The following is a 16,627-nucleotide window of genomic DNA, read 5'->3' as shown; positions in this document are numbered from 1 at the left end:
AAGTGTCCAACTTCTGCTCAGCTCACGATCTTGCGGTCCGTGAGTTTGAGCCCCGCGTCAGGCTCTGTGCTGACAGCTCAGAGCCCGGGGCCTGCTTCGGATTCTCTCTCTCTCTCTCTCTCTCTCTCTCTGCCCCTCCCCCACTCATGTCCTGTCTCTGTCTCTCAAAAATGAATAAATGTTTAAATAAAATAAAGAAATATTTTTCGTATAAAGTAAGTTCTCAGTAGGTATTAGCTATTACTATTTTGATAATTAATACCCACCAGAAGGTGGACTTACCATTTGGTCCCAAAACAATTATATCAGAATATAACCATTATATTGAATTACTTGTTCTTGTGTAGAAGGGTGAGTAGAATATCAGCTGACCAATCCACACTGAACTAATAAGCCAAGCAGAAGCTGGTCCTTTCTTACAGTCTTGCATACCCACAGATGAACATCAAGCCTGAAAGCCCTTCATGCTGATTTCCCATCTCATGCCCTCCTATTTCAAGCGAAGAGCTGTTCAAACAAAAGTTCTCCACCCACCTCTGTTTCTCTCTCACATTCTCACTTCCACAGACATATGCATCTACACAAGAATTGCGAGGCAACATTTACAGACATAAGCTGTTTGTATCAAGAAAAGGAAATCTCCCCCACACTCCAAAAAAAGTCTTTGAGCCACAGTTCTGCATCAGTCTTCCGTAAGATTCGCCTTACCCATTTTCATTCAGAATCTCAGGCTACAAAAGCTGCATTTAAAAACTAGTTTTTCTGGGGGCGCCTGGGTGGCTCAGTCGGTTGAGCGACTGACCTCAGCTCAGGTCATGATCTCAGGGTTTGTGAGTTCAAGCCCCACATCGGGCTCTGTGCTGACAGCTCAGTGCCTGGAACCTACTTTGGATTCTGTGTCTCCCTCTCTTTCTGCCCCTCCCCGACTTATGCCCTGTCTCTCTCTCAGAAATAAATAAACATTAAAAAAAATAAAATAAAAAATAAAAAAATAAAAACTAGTTTTTCTAAAGGAAAGTTGAGAGGTAACTCTGCATTCTAAAATGGGTTCTTAATGGATACATTCAAGTGGGGTTTTTTTCACCTAAAACAAAGGGACAGCTTGCTCCAAACGTGAATTCATGTGTCAACTGCTTGTAAAAAAGAAAATGCTTTCAGCTTATAAATGATAATTAAAAAAAAACAAAACAAAAACACTTTAGCACTAAGTTTCAGACAGGACTGTAAAAGGAGAAAGCTCAATAATATTCATCAGGACAGTTGTATGATTCCTTGTTTCAAATATTTCCACCAAAGTGTTAAACATGAAAAATAAACCTTAGACTTTGGAGGTTGGTCTTATTTTGAGCTTCTGTTCTTGGGATTCTTACTAATTGTAAATCTCTGAGGACACGGACAGGAGTGGTTACCTGGGAAGCCCAGTGTGACAGCCACTGGAAGCAGAATCTGGAAGCAAGTCCCTTCTGCTGCACCAATGGCCACGGCACTACTCACGTCAGTGACATCAAGCATTGTGCTGAGGCTTTGGGCAAGAAGTAACAATTAAAGATGCAAGGTTACACAAAACCAGCATCCTATAGTAAATGCCCAGGTTTGGTGCAAATGGAGAAAAACGGTGGATTTACGTTAGCAGTTTTCTCCAGGTGAATTAGATTTTTCACTGAGCACGCAGCTGTTACCTCTTGTTGCTCACTAACCACTTCAGTAAGTTCTAGAGAATTTGAGGCAAGTGGTCCTATTGGTTCCTTGGCCCTAACATACTTTGTAGAGGACATAAGTCAAACTGGCATATGATTATGTGGGTCCTAATTAGAATGCAGTGGTCATGTGCATATGCCTTTCATTGTTATTCCCTACATTTTTAAAAGGTGAATTTGTTAACCCCAGAAAAAAAAAAATCAAGTTCATTCACCATAGATGGGAAAAAGAATTTGCAAAAACAAAAAAGGATTCTCTTTAATTTTCTTGCTTATATATTCTAGACTGACTCCCAGAGTATATTTACTTCCAAACTGTGTTCTCCACTACCCACCCCCATCTTTTTGTATCTTACTGTCACAGCATTCTGTATAGATAATTCATGGAACTATAAATACTCTTCCAGGTGCAAGACTTTTAAAAAGTAATTATTCTCATGCCACTGCAGTTTTGTAATGAAATTGCTGATAAAAATATCCATATGAATATAAATCATATAAATGCTATAAAAACATATAAATGTATACCACATCTATGTCTATATAATCCTCTCATGCAACACAGGATAGCTGATATGTATCTTGAAGGCTATATTTGGCTCAGGCTGGAGACAAAATCCAATCAGTAGGGAAGTGTCCCCAAGGTACTGCCAAGCCTCATTTGGCAACAATAGCAACGTGTGACAGCATTTAATGAAATATCATATCTTTTCAATTAAAATTTTATATACTAGAGGTTTACTTAAATTACACCAAACAATTTTCAAATCTAGAGCTTAGTGAGGCAACAGAGAATGAACTGTGTGCTATTTTGGAGCATTCATGTGAACACCATCATTATTTTTCATCATTAAAAAAACACTTCCCCCAAATAATAAATATTGAGAGAAATGAGCATCCTATAATACAACATCTATTTTTATTTTAAACGATTTATCCATTTCTGGAGAGCCAAAAAAAAATTAAACTTCATCAAAAGTCCTATTCAGGCTTTCCAAACCAGAATTAATAGCCTGTCATTTTACGTATGCAGTTCTTTCAATTCTGTGATTATGGAACAGTGGTTTTCTGATTTGTGTCTTCCAATGTGGGCAGCTGATTGTACACTGTGGTTAGCTGATATCTGTCTGGGAGGAAAGTTATCACCAGTGCATTGTGGGATGTTGTGGTCCAGAATGCTTGCCAGTTGCAAAGTCTGACAATCAGAAAAAGAGCATAATACATTCAGCACCTCCTTTGTTTAGTCCCAATTACAAAAGCTGCAGACATACATTTTATAAAAGATTGATAAAACATTTCAAACAATCAATGTAGATGGAACTGGTAGATGCCAGATTCTCAGCACCAAACTATCCAGATAAGGAAAGGCAATTTTAGATGAAAGGAGTGATTTTTTTTTCATTTATTATTATTATGTGTGTGCGTGTGTATATATGACAAGCTAATGGCCCTAGGAATTATCAAATTAGTGGATTTTGTGTCTGCTGATTTCTCAATTTCTCAATCTCATAGTTAATTTATTTAACTGCCTTCTAATTAGTAATTCTCAGCAAATAATATCACCATTTAATTGGGTAGGCTTTGCATGCTTGGCAAATCCTTCAACATCTATACCTTATTATTTGATATTCATAACACTTTTGGTTAAATTGGGCTGATGTAATATTACCAATAAAAAAAAAAAAACTTGAAACTCAGAGAAGGTATATGACTTACCTCAGGTTTACACTGCTTTTTTAAAGGCTGTAACTAAACAGAATATCCTCATTCCTAGTAGGATGATCTTTCTACTATCATTATAGCCACTCATAATGATGTTTTTTCATGCATTGTGCAACTGGTCCTGAAAACAAAAGTAAAGATAAGAGCAATCATATGATATAGATTGTTCTGTGTACCAATAGTTCCAGATAACAGAGTCCCCATAAAATACAAGGATTATTATAATTTTTGGAAGTGTCAAAAATAATTAGATGGTTGTTGCTAGACACTGGCCAGCTGATGGACTGGTTGAGATACCTTCACAAATAGGATTTCAGAGAAGTCAAAGCTGAAATTCTACTGATGACTCTTCCCTTTTGGTTGGTTCCCCATCTTCCTATCATCCTAAGACCCATAACTGTTCCAAACACTGAAGAGGGGCAGACAAGGTACCTTCCTACTCCACTACAAAATCTGTTTTGTCCCTACTAAGAAGTAACATGTATCAGTAACAACTTAAATCAGTACACATTTCCTCATGTCAATATATTGCAACATATCTTAACTCATTTGATCCTAAGATCTTTGTGCAATAAGCAAATATTAAAAACCACATTTGAAAGAGAGAGAGACACCACTGAGACTCAGCAAAGTGAAGTGATATCTGTGAGGTCCCACAGCTCATAAGAGGTAGGTCAGGAATAATAATTCAAATCTTTTGACTCCAAATTCAGCACCTTTCAATCACATCTATGAGACCAGAGAACTCAGGAACTTTCCCTGGAAAGTTTATATATATGTATTTTGCTTCTTCTGTTCTCTCACTAGGGGTAACTAGGTGCTCATTGCCCAGAGATTCTGCATAAAGGGTTTCTTGCCACTTCCAGGTAGATATAAGAGGAATGCTGAGACCTTTTTTCTATTTTCTTTTCCCATCAACTAAAATGGTGATATGTAGACTCCCTCTGTTAGTGAAACGCAAGCACAACTGGTATAGGAAACAAATGTGTGCTGCCGGAAGCTTATATAATTTTGGTGGCCCTTTTCAAGAAAAATAATACAAAATTATAACACAAAATTAGATATTAAAGCAAATTTTACTTAAAATGAATATAATCTCAAACCAATTACAAATTTTTAAAAACTGACAAACTGAGGGGCACCTGGTGGCTCAGTTGGTTAAGCACTGACTCCTGACTCTGGCTCAGGTCATGATCTCACAGTTCATGGGATGGAGCCTCATGTCAGGCTCTGCACTGACAGCACAGACCCTGCTTGGGATTCTCTCTCTCCCTCTCTCTGTCTCTCTCTCCCCCTCCCTGCTCATGCACACATGTGCTCTCTCTGAAAATAAATAAACAGAACTTAAAAAAAACACTGACAAATGGCAATATGCAAAAAACTAATATCATTATTTATTTATAAACTAATACATGTCTAAAATACTATTTTCATATATTTTCTTGCTGAATATAATTTGCTTCTTTAAATGATGAGGATTTTGTCATATAATTTTCTTTTAAGTTTATTTATTTATTTTGACAGAGAGAGAGAGAGAGAGATCTCAAGTCAGGGAGGGGCAGAGAGAGAGAGGAAGAGTCAGAATCCCAAGCAGGCTCTGCACTCAGCACAGAGCCCAATGAGGGGCTCAAACCCACAAACGGAGGGATCGTGATCTGAGCCAAAGTCAGATACTTAACCAACTGAGCCACCCAGATGCCCCTGTCATATAATTTTGAATTAAAAAAAAAAAGCAAAAAAGATGACTTTCATTCTCCTGGCATGTTTTTATTTTCTTTCCACTCACAATTTGGGAGCCAAACCTCATAGGGCCCATTCATATTGAAATATGACCTCAGGGATTCATCCTGTTTGAGTTGGCATAATGCATAAGAAAAGTATTATGGGAAGACATTTCTGCCCCAAGAGGGTTTAAATCTAGCTGAGAAAGAGCTCAGCAACACAAGCTTAGGAACCCTTCCACCTAACCATCTAACCTGAACTGTTAGTGCAGAAGACACATGTAGAAACCTTGGAAAATACCCATGATGTTTAATCATAACAGAAGGACTAGACTATATGGTTCCTTCCTAGCTTGAGAAAAGTGTGGCAGAAAGAATGTCTTTCTTAGAGACACAGAACAAAAAGTAGTCTGCTCTTAGGAGCGATCCTAATGACACTGACTGACTCTTTTAATTCACCCATTCAAAACACACACACACACACACACACACACACACACACACACACACACACGACCTTCAGTGTACCAGGCACTGTGCTAAGCACTGGAGACTTGACAATGAACAAAGCAGCATTCCATGTATGTGCTACCTTAGAGCTCACCTTCCACTGCTGAACAGATTGGCAGATTTAGGCAATTTCTACTCCCAGGTAGATATAATCTACTTGGATGGAAAAAGTAAGTTCCCTAGGAAATCTTGAACAATTGTTTTCTCAGTAATTGCATGGAATTCTTGACTCTCCACTGTGTGTTGAAGTAACTGGAACACTGCTTACCTCTGGTGATGATCAGGAATTAGTATCATGGAGGCACATTTCACTTGCTGACGTTTGGCATCCCAGGTCCTTGGAATCCAAATGAAGTCTCTGTAGCAATAATGGTGATAGGCACATAAAATTACACAGGCAATTTAAGCCAGAAAAGAAATATCTCCTCACGTGAACTCTCTATGACAGGGCTGGGCTGAACTACCCTATTGTTTTTAAATCCATATACCACAGCAGAAAAGTTTTAAAGATGCCAGAAAGCCCTTCAGCAGGATTTAGACACTTATCCACATGACATGTCACATTTTAGGGCACATTTTCATCATGACTCATTGTGTTTGTCACAAATGCTTGATATTATAAACAAGACCCTCATTTTAAGAACCTCATTTTCTAGCATCTAATTATCCTCCCAAAGCTATAATCCTTTGTTTGTGAAATCATAATTTATTCCCATAGAAATATGATTATGACTTCAGGTAAAGGAATAAACAGGAGAAACAGATGAAACTTTTAAAACGATATTCTTCTTTCATGCAAATCTCTCTAGCAATAAAGTGAGAATCAAGAAAATAGGAAATGCATGATGAGCTGGTAAGATTGTGGCTAAATATACTCTTTCTAAAATTTTCTCAGCACCAGGTGCTTGAAAGTACACAACTTATTTAGAACTGCAAGAGCTGTCTCTTCTTTTTTTCCATTCTGATTTAGGGGTACTTTCAATATTTTACAAAATTTTTACGTTACTTAATTCTTAAATTTCACTCTTCCTATAAATCTTTTTAACTTTCTGAAGTCCAATTTCATCCACATGGGTAAAATTTCTAAAGGTCATATTTATGTCCATAGCTTTCAGTACGAATTCTACAAATTGTTTTGTAGGTCCTTGACTTTCTAACATTGTATATTTAAAATAGCAAAAAATGCTAATATGTTCAATGTTAAAGTGAACCCCACGCACATACACTGTACATGTATTATAAATGTTATATATATACATATTATAAATGGTAATATGTTAAATGTTAAATGGACCTTACATACAATAACTTACTTACTGATATTGGTAGATAAAATGTGATTAACTTATTCAGTCTGAATTATTTCCCCCAAATTCCACTGGTTACATTATCATATCCAATGGTATATTTCTTCTAAATTCTTATTGTTGACTCTTTTTTTTACACTATCGACCTACTCAACTTCTTGACTCTTCTTCTCTAAGGCCATTGACATGCCTCTCTCCTGATTCTCTTTCTGCATCTCTAGTTATTACTTCTGGGTCTTTCTTCTATGCTTCCATGCATCTTCTAGCACCTTATTGAGACAATTCTACAAGCCTCGAACATTGAACCTCTGCATTTATTTCTCTCACTCATGCCTCTGTGTTAACTCAAAATCTGATGGCATGAAATGCTATGGCTTATCAATGTCTCTCAGACCAAACTCATTCTACCTTGCTTTCTCACTGGCCCATAAGATTTCTCCTCATAGATGTCCTCCCCAGGGATAATGTCATGTCATACTCAATGCACTAAGGGAAACCTTTTTCTAAAATACTCCCTTTTTGTTTTTAAGTAAGCTTTACGCCCAATGTGGAGCCCAGCATAGGGCTTGAACTCATGACCTTGAGATCAAGACCTGAGCTGAGATTCAGAGTCAGATGCTTAACTGACTGAGCCACCCAGGCATCCTTGTACTTCCTTTCTTTAGCATTGTTTTGGTGTTAGTTAGCTGCAACATTCTTTTTACCTCCAAGACTAGGAACCTTGGAGTCATCTTTAAATATCCCTTTTGGCTCATCCTCTGCATCCAGTCTGTCACTATATCAATACACTTCCTTATTTAAAATGTTGCATTTCCCTCCATTTCTACACTAATCCCACAATTGGGGCCTTCATCAACATCAACTAAACACTTCCCAGCTGATCTCCTTGCGTCAACATTACTCACCTGCCAATAGGAATGGATCAATCACTCCCAAACAGTCCATTAACATGCTAGTCCCTATTTCAAGAACATGATACAGGTCCCACTTTTGTATCTCCTGCTTCCAATCTAATTATCTTCTCCCCATCTTATTTATCCAACCTGATTTCTGACTAATCCCCATCGTATGGTTTGTAATATAGTAATCCCCTCCTTCCAAATATTTTCCTATGATATTTTTCCTACTATCTTGTGTGTGCAGCCCCTCTGTCTGGTAAAATATAAATTTTGTCTCCACCTATTCAAATTCTACTTCTCCTTCAAAGGCCACCAAAATTCCCTGCCTCTGACTAAATCTCTCCCATCTCTAAAGTGCTACCTCACTGAAGTTCTAAGCCACTTGGCACAATTCTAATAAATGACTACAACAGCCTGCATGATGCTTTTTGGCCAGATCTCACAGGGCTGCTGCCCTAGTGAACTCACCATCATTCTATCTGTGATTGCCGTCTTTACACTTTTAAGAACTCAAATTCTTCTCATCACTCAGATATGATCAAGCCCTAATGAGTGGGGGAGGGGGGAGAAAAGTGGGGGAGAGAGAGAGACAGAGAGACAGAGAGAGAGAAAGACTGGATTAGTCCTAAACCCAGGTCAACAATCCATAGCTATATGAACTCAAGAAAGTGACTTAAACTTTCCTAAGTCCTTGATTCCTCATGGTGAAAATTGGGGTATTAATATCAACTTTCTCTAGCACACTACACTGCTATGAAAATTAAATAAGATAATTTATGTGGAAGAACATTGTAAAGCATTATATAAGTGTACAGAATTATTATTAATTCATGATAACAAGATTCATGAGGTACTTAGTTCTAAGCCATAAAGTTAATTTAATAATTTATAAGGAGGAATAAATATTTCTGCTGACTGGAAGATGTGTGTGCTCTTGAGGTAAAACCATACTTGGATTAAAGGATTGAAGGAACTGAGTAAATAATTATCAGATTTGGGGAAAATAAATCCTAACAGATTTGAATGGTCTTGAGTGAGAGTTTGCAATAATTCTTGATATTTTAGGGGATGGTAGATAAGTAGTAAAAATAAGAATCATGGACTCTTTTCTGCAGATATCCAGCTCCACCTTGGCATGGAGATGTGTGTTAGCTTTGAAATCAGAAGATGGGTGTACTTTCTGAATTTATGTTTTCCTCATGCAGTTGGAGACTAGTTGTACCTTATCACTGATAATTAACTCCTATGATAATATGACTTATGTTTTCACATCCCTTAGCAGCCTATTATCTCTAAGAATAATTTGCTTTCCCCTGTGCATTCCATTATTGATTTTTTTTGAAGAATGTGCGAATAACACAGTCTAAGATCATACCCTAGCTCTGTCCCTTACTAGTTATGTTATCTTGAGCAAGTGACTTCACACGCCTCTCTTCTCAGTTTTCCCATCTGTAAAATGGGAATAGTGATGTACTTACATCATAGATTGTATTGAGGATCAAATGAGTTAGTACATGACATATAGTAAGATCCGAATACATTTTGTATGTTGCTTTAACACCTATTTCATTATGTTTGTATCATAACCATCTCTGCATATCTGTCTACTTTGCCAGACTGTAAGCATCTTCAGGAGCTCTCTGCTATATTTCTCTTTGTGAACTTCTCAGTACTCTCAGTACTTTGGTCACCAAAAATTGTTAAATATATTTGGGAAATAAATCCAGGACTCTTTCATGTAGGTGTCTTGCCTTCCCAACTAATATATAATATTGGAAGCTTCGTAAGCCCTCATTCAAGGTTAAAGTTATGTCAGATACTCCTCTTATTTCCCCCCGAACAACAGGCACTTAATAAATATTGATGATTTTTTGACTTTCTGTGACATGTGTTCTACCTAAGATTCTCGTGAAACCTAAGTAATGAAGCATGTTGGTCCAGGACTTTTATCCCATATTCTCCTTTATCTTCCCTTTTCCTATATGCCTTCAGTTCCTACAGCATCAATCAGTGATGGCAATGACTACAACAGTGCCCAGTAGGTGCAAAGCCAGCTGTAGAGGAATCACCACTCTGATCACAGAAACAAGCATTTCAGAGATAATAAAATATTAATTGGTACTTTACTAAGACTTGGAAGAAGCTGAGAAGCACAGAAGAGAATTAATAACTAGCCAATGTTTTCAATAAGACAGAAAACAAATCTATGAGAACAAGGCCCTTTATGCATTGCAGAGAGAGACTAAGAATTTGATGCTATTTATGGATTCACTTTCTTCACAGACATAAAATAATTCCTTTCCTTCCCAAAAGCATGGGTAATTATTGGTGGTACCATCTTGCAATGAGTAGCACTGTCACAAGATTATTCTTTTCCTTATTTTACATAAATTTATTTTGATGCCACTTGATTTTTTAGAGAATAATTTCTATTCATATACTGTAAAATTCAATTAAATTACAATTTTTAATCACCAACAAGACAGTGTACCCTCTGGCTCCCCAAGAGAAATGCATTTCTCTAATTTCCTCCCTTGTAGTTTGGAGATACAAACTATATTGTTTTTTAAAAATTCATTTATGTGGGGCGCCTGGGTGGCGCAGTCGGTTAAGCGTCCGACTTCAGCCAGGTCACGATCTCACGGTCCTTGAGTTCGAGCCCCGCGTCGGGCTCTGGGCTGATGGCTCGGAGCCTGGAGCCTGTTTCCGATTCTGTGTCTCCCTCTCTCTCTGTCCCTCCCCCGTTCATGCTCTGTCTCTCTCTGTCCCAAAAATAAAAAAAAATAAAATAAAAAAAAATAAAACGTTGAAAAAAAAAAATCATTTATGTGTCTATTCCACAAAATACAGCACATCTCTAATTAGGCTATGAGCTAATACAAGCAGATGTCCTACGTTAATTATTCTTGCAAGTACCTAACACAGTGGCTAGTACTTGACAGGTATCCAGTAAAAATTTGTGGAATAAATTAATGAATTAACAAAGGGACAAATGTATGCCCACCAAATTCTAACAGTTTGGGAGTTTCAAATGAGAGAACTGAGGCTTGCCTGTAAGAGATTTACAACAAAGTTGTGGAAAAAATATATACTCAAAAGATAATAATATAGTATTAAACTTCAGCTTCCAGTTATAATAGTCTCTGAGCTGGAGTAGTCCTTGTACAGCAAACAATTATAAAACTGGACAAAACCATGGAGAGAAGGAAGTCCCACGTTTTCTCTAGCTCTATGGAGACAACTGCCCCAAACCAGTACAGATAAACAGAACCCACACAGGACACAATGGTTCTGCTGTGATAAAGAGATGGATATCAATATTTGAAGTGGCAGAAGCTACAGAAATCTTCAGGGACAAACACCAGAAACACTGACTTGGGCTCAGGGTGGATTCTAGAAGTCTGTGTCAAGTCCTCACAAGTCCTCAGCCAGAGTGTGGGACATCCACATAAGGTTGACATTACATGGGATTGTACAGTAAGTGGCTGTTATGAGGACTAAGGTATGACAGACAGAATAGGGCTCCAACAGTTATGAGAGGCTTTGGAGTTCTGTCCCAGCCAGAGTAAACAGATCTGGTTCACACTATGGGCATTAAGGTGAAACACAAAAAGTGCAGGTATTTGAAATTAAAACTACACTAAAGAGTAAAATTTACTCTAGATCCACCATAACAATGCTTAAAAGTGAACAATGCCTCTCAAGATCCTGAAGACAGGACAATGTTTGGAGTTTAATGTGCAGCATATTTAGAAGAACTTTTTAAACACTTTGAGGGTTTCAGTGACCCACCCTAACAAAGAAAGATTTACATAAGTTCAGGGTGATCATCTAGTAAAAGACTTCCTATTAGAAAAGGAATCAACAGGGGCGCCTGGGTGGCTTGGTCGGTTAAGCGTCCGACTTCAGCTCAGGTCATGATCTCACGGTCCGTGAGTTCGAGCCCCGCGTCGGGCTCTGTGCTGACCGCTCAGAGCCTGGAGCCTGTTTCGGATTCTGTGTCTCCCTCTCTCTCTGCCCCTCCCCTGTTCATGCTCTGTCTCTCTCTGTCTCAAAAATAAATAAACGTTAAAAAAAAATTAAAAAAAAAAAAAAAGAAAAGAAAAGGAATCAACAGAGGCACCAGGGTGGATTAACTCTTGATTTTGGCTCAGGTCATGATCTCACAGCTCCTGAGATTGAGCCCCATATCCCACTCCACACAGACAGCTTGGAGTCTGCTTGGAACTCTCTCTCTCCCTCTCTCTCTGACTCTCCCCCACACATTCTCTCTCAATCTCTCTCTCTCTCTCTCTCTCTCTCTCTCTCTCTCTCTCAGTAAATAAAATAAACGTTAAAAAAAGGAAATCAACATTCTTCAGAGGAATATAATAGAGCACAGGGTCCCTTTAATGTGCCATTAAAAGTGTCCAGTAAGCAATAAAAATATTACCAGATGTACAAACAGGAAAATTAGAACCATAGTCACATAAAAAAGTAAACAAACAAAAAACTGACCTGACATACTGCAGATGTCAGATTTAGCAGATACATTCTTCAAGATATGTATATAGGGGTGTATGGGTGGCTCAGTCAGCTAAGTGTCTGACTCTCGGTTTCAGGTCAGGTCAGGACCTCACAGTTTTGTGAGATCGAGCCCCATGTTGTGCTGTGTGCTGGCAGTACAGAGCCTGCTTGGAATTCTCTCTCTCTTCCTTTCTCTCTGCCCCTCCCCAACTCATGCTGTCTCTGTGTCTCTAAAATAAACTTTTAAAAATGTGTATACATATTTTAAAGATACATATTTATTTTTAAGATATATATGTACATGTAGGCCAGGAGATATGGACCTTATATTTTTATAGACTTGAATAAACAAAGAAAAACATCAAGCAGAATTCTATACTCAACCAAGTATTTTTTAATTTTTTTTTTTTTTTTTTTTAACGTTTATTTTTGAGACAGAGAGAGACAAAGCATGAACGGGGGAGGGGCAGAGAGAGAGGGAGACACAGAACTGGAAGCAGGCTCCAGGCTCTGAGCCATCAGCCCAGAGCCTGACGCGGGGCTCGAACTCACGGTCCGTGAGATCGTGACCTGAGCTGAAGTCGGACGCTCAACCGACTGAGCCACCCAGGCGCCCCAACCAAGTATTTTTTAAATAAATATGAAATAAAGACATTTTGGGTGGCTCAGTTAAGTGTCTGACTCTTGGTTTCTGCTCAGGTCATGATCTCACCGTTTCATGACTTCAAGCCCTGTGTCCTGCATCAGGCTTTGTGCTGACAGCACTGAGCCTGCTTGGGAGTCTCTCTGTTCCTCTCTCTCTGCCCCTCCCCTGCTCATGCTCTCTCTCTCTCCCAAAATAAATAAATTGTAAAAAAAAAAAAAAAAAAAGAAAGAAAAATATTTGCAAATGAATAAAGAAATTGTTAGCAACAGATAAAACAGTATTACAAATATTAAAGGATGATCTTCTATTTTTAATTTTTTTTTATAATTTAATTTAATTTTATTTTTATTTTTTAAGATTTACATCCAAATTAGTTAGTATATAGTGAAGCAATGATTTCAGGAGTAAATTCCTTAATGCCCCTTACCCATTTATCCCATCCCCCTCCCATGACCCCTCCATCAACCCTCAGCAACCCTCAGTTTGTTCTCCATATTTATGAGTCTCTTTTGTTTTGTCCCCCTCCCTGTTTTTATATTATTTTTGTTTCCCTTCCCTTATGTTCATCTGTTTTGTCTCTTAAAGTCCTCATACGAATGAAGTAATATGATTTTTGTCTTTCTCTGACTAATTTCATTTAGCATAATACCCTCCAGTTCCATCCATGTAGTTGCAAATGGCAAGATTTCATTCTTTTTGATTGCTGAGCAATACTCCATTATATATATATATATATATATATATATATATATATATATATATACCACATCTTCTTTATCCATTCATCCATCGATGGACATTTGGGCTCTTTCCATACTTTGTCTATTGTTGATAGTGCTGCTATAAACATGGGGTGCATTTGTCCCTTCGAAACAGCACACCTGTATCCCGTGGATAAATGCCTAGTAGTGCAATTGCTGGGTCATAGGGTAGTTCTATTTTTAGTTTTTTGAGGAACCTCCATACTGTTTTCCAGAGTGGCTGCACCAGCTTGCATTCTCACCAACAATGCAGAAGAGATCCTCTTTCTCTGCATCCTTGCCAACATCTGTTGTTGCCTGAGTTGTTAATGTTAGCCATTCTGAAAGGTGTAAGGTGGTATCTCATTGTGGTTTTGATTTGTATTTCCCTGATGATGAGTGATGTTCAGCATTTTTTCATGTGTCAGTTGGCCATCTGGATGTCTTCTTTGGAGAAGTGTCTATTCATGTCTTTTGCCCATTTCTTCACTGGATTATTTGTTTTTTGGGTATTGAGTTTGATAAGTTCTTTATACATTTTAAATACTAACCCTTTATCTGATATGTCATTTACAAATATCTTCTCCCATTCTGTCAGTTGCCTTTTAGTTTTGCTGATTGTTTCCTTCGCTGTGCAGAAGCTTTTTATTTTGATGAGGTCCCAGTAGTTCATTTTTGCTTTTGTATCCCTTGCCTCTGGAGACATGTTGAGTAAGAAATTGCTGAGGGCAAGATTAAAGAGGTTTTTGCCTGCTTTCTCCTCAAGGATTTTGATGGCTTCCTGTCTTACATTGAGATCTTTCATCCACTTTGAGTTTATTTTTGTGTATGGTGTAAGAAAGTGGTCCAGGTTCATTCTTCTGCATGTCGCTGTCCAGTTTTCCCAGCACCACTTGCTGAAGAGACTGTCTTTATTCCATTGGATATTCTTTCCTGGTTTGTCAAAGATTAGTTGGCCATATGTTTGTGGGTCCATTTCTGGATTCTCTATTCTGTTCCATTGATCTGAGTGTCTGTTCTTGTGCCAGTACCATACTGTCTTGATGATTACAGCTTTGTAGTATAGCTTGAAGTCTGGGATTGTGATGCCTCCTGCTTTGATTTTCTTTTTCAAGATTGCTTTGGCTATTCGGGGTCTTTTCTGGTTCCATACAAATTTTAGGATCATTTGTTCTAGCTTGGTGAAGAATGCTCGTGTTACTTTGATAGGGATCATGTTGAATATGTAGATTGCTTTGGATAGTATCAACATTTTAACAATATTTGTTTTTCCTATCCAGGAGCATGGAATCTTTTTCCATTTCTTTGTGTCTTCTTCAATTTCTTTCATAAGCTTTCTATAGTTTCCAGCATACAGATCTTTTTTTACATACAGATTCTCTCTCTTCATCTCTCTCTGTCCCTCCCCTGCTCATGCTCTCTCTCTCCCAAAATAAATAAATTATAAAAAAAAGAAAAATCTTTGCAAATGAATAAAAAAATGAAATTGTTAGCAGCAGATAAAATAGTATTAGAAATATTAAAGGTGTTCTTCTAGATGAAGGAAAATTATAATAAATGGAAAATTAGATCTATTTCCCATGATGGGTGATGTTGAGCATCTTTTCATGTGTCTGTTAGTCGTCTGGATGTCTTCTTTGGAAAAATGTCTATTCATGTCATCTGCCCATTTCTTAACTAGATTATTTGTTTTTTTAGTGTTGAGTTTCATAAGTTCTTTATAGATACTGGATACTAACCCTTTATCTGATATGTCATTTGCAAATATCTTCTCCCATTCTGTAGGCTGCCTTTTGGTTTTGTTGATTGTTTCTTTTGTTTTGCAGAAGTCCCAATAGTTGATAAAGTCCCAATAGTTCATTTTTGCTTTTGTTTCCCTTGCATAAAAGCATGATGAGATACCACCTCACACCTGTCATAATGGTTAAAATTAACAACACAGAAAACACCAGAGGCTGGCGAGGCTATGGAGAAAGAGGAACCCTCTTACACTGTTGGTGGGAAAGTAAACTGGTGCAGTCACTCTGGAAAAGAGTATGGAGGTTCCTCAAAATATTTAAAATAGAACTATCCTATGACCCAGCAACTACACTACTAGGTATTTACTCAAAGGATGCAAAAGTACTGATTCAAAGGGCATATGCACCCAATATTTATAGCAGCATTATCAACTATAGCCAAATTATAGAAAAGGCCCAAAAATCCATCCACTGATGAATGGATAAAGAAGATATGGTATGTATATGTACACACACACACACACACACACACACGAATATTAATTACTCAGCCATAAAAAAAAAATGAAATCTTACCATTTTCAATGATGTGGATGGAGCTCAAGTGTATTATGCTAGGTAAAATAAATCAGTCAGAGAAAGACAAACACATATGATTTCACTCATATGTGGAATTTAAGAAACAAAAGAGATGAACATAGGGGAAGGGGAAAAAAAAAGAGGGAGGCAAACCATAAGAGACTCTTAATTACAGAGAACAAACTGAAGGTTTCTGGAGAGGAGGTGAGTGGAGAATGGGTTAAATGAGTGATGGATACTAAGGGGGCAACGTTGTGATGAGCATTGGGTGTAATATATAAGTGATGAGTCACTAAATTCTACTCTTGAAACCAATATTACACTATATGCTAACTAAAATTTAAAGTAAAACTTAAGAAAAAAATTAGATCTAGAGGTAGAAACTTATTCCTAAGGCAAACCTAAAACATAACAAAACTTAAAATGAAATTTTAAAGTAACAATTTTTAAAAAATGAGAGACGCCTGAATGTCTCAGTCGGTTGGGCGTCTGACTTTGGCTCGGGTCATGATCTCGCAGTCTGTGAGTTTGAGCCCCATGTCAGGCTCTGTGCTGACAGCT

General features: G+C 37.7%; 1 long non-coding RNA gene across 2 annotated transcripts in view; it reads right to left on the bottom strand.

Moving 5' to 3' along the window:
- Nucleotides 1-2,681: 2,681 nt before the first annotated feature.
- Nucleotides 2,682-16,627, bottom strand: part of LOC132687634 (uncharacterized) — a 39,818-nt gene continuing 25,872 nt past the window's right edge. For both annotated transcript variants that reach the window (XR_009614215.2, XR_009614213.3), the window contains exons 2-4: nt 5,919-6,008; nt 3,414-3,540; nt 2,682-2,892 (exon numbers count right to left, since the gene is read on the bottom strand). This is a non-coding gene — a long non-coding RNA (uncharacterized LOC132687634). The remainder of the gene's footprint in view (nt 2,893-3,413; nt 3,541-5,918; nt 6,009-16,627) is intronic.

Source organism: Panthera onca, chromosome A3, assembly GCF_046562875.1.
Source record: "Panthera onca isolate mPanOnc1 chromosome A3, mPanOnc1 haplotype 2, whole genome shotgun sequence".
Classification (NCBI taxonomy): domain Eukaryota; kingdom Metazoa; phylum Chordata; class Mammalia; order Carnivora; family Felidae; genus Panthera; species Panthera onca.
Note: the sequence above shows the minus strand (reverse complement) of the source record. Positions and strands in the feature narration are given on the sequence as shown.